At 44.0% G+C, this 3466-nt stretch overlaps 1 long non-coding RNA gene across 1 annotated transcript; it reads left to right on the forward strand.

Annotated features, from left to right (window-relative positions):
- The first annotated feature begins 2168 nt into the window (after positions 1 to 2168).
- On the forward strand, positions 2169 to 3254 carry LOC130611724 (uncharacterized). The gene is made up of 2 exons (XR_008975291.1): positions 2169 to 3076; positions 3222 to 3254. It is a non-coding gene; the product is annotated as an uncharacterized LOC130611724 (long non-coding RNA).
- Positions 3255 to 3466: the final 212 nt, after the last annotated feature.

A 3466-nucleotide genomic window follows, 5' to 3' on the forward strand; every position in this document is an offset into this window, starting at 1 on the left:
AACACATGCACAAGGTAGGGTGAGAAGCTCTGCTGAGTTTTTAAAGAGCCCATACAGCCTATTACACAGGTTTTGACATTTCTGACACAAGATCTAGCTTTCAGCTGTTTGTGCCAGGCTACGCTGATTCAGACTGGAGAAGTCAATACTGATGGTCTGCATCATGTTTTTCTTGACCTGAGAAAATATCAAAGTGTTTAATATTTTCTGAAATTAAATGTAGGAAAGCTATGTTGGTTTTAAATAGGAAAAAAGAAAATCAAACTTTTTATGGAGAAAGTTTGCTTTGAAATTGAGCAAGGAATGCTTTTGTTAGGTACTTTTCACTGCACCCAAGAAAATCTACTCTTATTTGGCCAAATTTTATGGTATTTTAAATCTCAGCACTTGCTACTGCTTAAGGGTAAAGAGCAAGCTGTTGTCCCAGAGCAAGCTTATGCCTCTCACAGTTACAGTCCTGTTGTTCGTGCATCATTCCCACAGTTCAACTAAGGCACTCCAGCCCCTCTCAGCTCCTAGCCTGGGCATGCGCTCTCTATACAAAGCCACTGCACATGCTGCAGCCCGGGATGACATGATGGAAACAGAGTTTCTGAATAATGGTCGTTTCCTGCTGCTGCACACTGAGCCAGAGATAAGCAACGAAGGGAGAGCAGTGACACTTTTCTGTGCTTTCAGTGACCTTTCTGTTGGCATCTAGGCAATGTGAAGGAAGAGGCTGTCTGATTCAGAGCCAGGTCTAAGGCCTTGCTGTGGAGAACCAGCAGGCTGTACTGGAAATAGGAGCATGTGGGATGAAAACCAGGACTTGCAGAGAAGGCAGGTATTCCGGACTGGCAGGTCAGGAATACTGTTTTGAAGCTACCAAAGGAAATGACTACTGACAGAGACTAAGGATCCAGAACAAGGATATTAGGGTTGTAGGCTAAAAGAGTGATGGAGGTGACTATAGGATGGAGGAGACAAACTGCCCAAGAAACTGAGGCACAAGCAAAAGAAACTGATAGAGAAGCTGGGATGGAGAGGGAAGGTGAACTGAGAATGCAGTTCCAGGAAAGGGACTGGCAGTAGAAACCAGCGGAGGTGGCTAGTGCTGGCAAGTGGATGAGGGAGCAGTCTCAAATGGGAGAGAACCAAGCAGAAAAGTCCAGAGGGAGTTCAGTTTACCTAGGCAAGGAGACGTGGAGTGCAGGCTCAGCTGGGAGTTTGAATACGAGGGGTTCTTTTTAATGAATGTTGGTGAATAAAACAAATAAGGCAACAGTTGCAACAAAACAAAAAGCAGCCAAAATGATCATCTTTCCATCAAAGGCCTCTAATTGTACACTCTGAAAAGGCAAGAGGGAGCCCAGGACAGGAGCAGCGGTCAGGCCTGAACACAGGATTCACGCTTGTAGCACTCACTCTCCCGGCTGGCTGCTGCAGCTCCTCTTGGTGATGTCAGACTGCCAGGGACACCGAGCTGTGCCCACTCGACCGGCTCTGGCAGGGATGTACATGGGAACCCACGGGGGAAAGGGTTGCTGGAAGTGGGAGTACCTGGAAGTGGCATTGTGTCACTGGCATGGTGAATTGAAGTCACCTGCTGCATATGCATCTTTTCCAGGGTGGATCCTCTAGATCTTTTAGTGTGATTTTTACTTGCTCTCTGTTTGCCACAACTTGGTGGTCAGGCTGTTGGCTGCATTCTGATGCCAGATATTAGGCAGATGCGTTTTGACTATCTCAGGTAGCGATAAGGCTTTTACTGATTTTAATATACCAATGATAATAATAATGACAAGATTAAATGGTGAAATCCGAATGTATTACAGGCCACAGCACTCATCAAACAAGTAGCAGATTATTATTATTATACTTAGTGCTGCTTTCTTGGATGGACTCTTGTGTTTATTTTGGAAATAGTTCCTGACCTTCCTGCTCTGATCATGACTCTGAGTGCAAAAGCTAGGCTGATCCTCTTACTCTGGATTGTGTTTAACAAAAACTCCAGCTGTCTCCAGGTTTTCTTTGTGCAGAAGGTTGTATGCCACACAGCCTTTGGCGTACCTGACGCCAGTCTTCATTTCTCTCTGCAACTACATGTCAGCCAGGTACTATCAGCATTCAAGAATCTCTTATGTATGGTGTTTTTTAGACACAAACCTTCAGTAAGGCTAGCACAGATTGTTGTGGAAATCACTCTTCTGAAGTCCAGGGGTGGGTTTGTGGCCTGTAGCGCCATGAAAATGACGAGCAGAGTAACAGCTCAGTTGCCACTGATACTCCTTGAGGAAGGATGACTGAAGGTTTTGTCAGTGGATTGGTGTGTCAGATGGTACTGGGGTTACTGTGAGCTGAAGTCAGCAACACTTTTCTCATTCTTTTGACAGTCTTTTTTAACATATTTGGCGGTTGTGGTGGTGTTGATGTTTCATTCCAGCAGGAAATCTGACAAAACACCATTCACGAGACCCTACCAGGGGATGCCAGGGATGGTGTCTGTCCTGCCAGCTCCAGGCATGGGTGTCTGCAGCTCAGGAGAGAGCCAGGAAATGCTGCTGAAGTAGCACCTTTGTCTTCAGTAGCTTTTTGCCATGACACGGGCATCTGCAGCCCTGCAGCATCATACAGATGTGGAGAGGGACAGACAGTGCTTAACACTTCTTTTCCAGTTTCTGTAGCAATTACAGCATTACATTGTCAAACCTGCATATTAAGCTAGATTAAAAGTATCCCTTAATTTCCGTTTGTGATTCTTAAGATCTCTTTTTTTCCTGGTAGTACCTAGTGCTATGTATCATTCTGTATGTTCAAAGCAGTTTCTGCTTCCTGGGCTACAGCTGTTTGAGTGTGTCTCCAAATCAAATTGTAGGTTGTCAAGTCACCACCCAAAATGATGGGTATGAAATTAAAGATTAACACAATAAGAACTCCTCTGCCGGAATTCTCTAGCAGAAGCAGAACAGACCCCATTCCTCCCGGACAACATTCTGCTGTTTTAATTGTGAAGCAATCCTGTTTCTTCATGCAGTCGCCTGTGTCATTCACTGTTCATTTTCCAGTTTCAGCAGCAATGGGAACAAGGGTCTGGCTGGTTTAATCTGCACAAGCGACCACGGTTATCTTTTCTTTTGTTGTCTAATCTTTACATCAGGCTTAGCATAAATCTTAATAAACAATACCATAGTCCCTAGTTTTTCACACCAGTTTCAGCAGCAATGGGAACAAGGGTCTGGCAGACAACAGACACTTTTGGTTCAGAAACTGATTCATCACCCACATCAGGATTGAAAAACAAATATGTGATATTGTAAGTAAAAACTATGTTAAAAGTTAAAATTACAAAATTAGCTTTGCCAAGTTTTAATTACTGACTGTGCAACATTAATATTGTTTGACTGTATTTTTTCCTGAATACAGATTTGTGTATATGCTCTACCTGTTTGTCAGCTCAAGTTCTTTCTCATCCCAGGGGGTGTTGAGA

This window comes from Pezoporus wallicus, unplaced genomic scaffold, assembly GCF_028554395.1.
Source record: "Pezoporus wallicus isolate ANWC-B61680 ecotype Strahan unplaced genomic scaffold, APGP_CSIRO_Pwel_v1 scaffold_2584, whole genome shotgun sequence".
NCBI classification, from domain to species: domain Eukaryota; kingdom Metazoa; phylum Chordata; class Aves; order Psittaciformes; family Psittacidae; genus Pezoporus; species Pezoporus wallicus.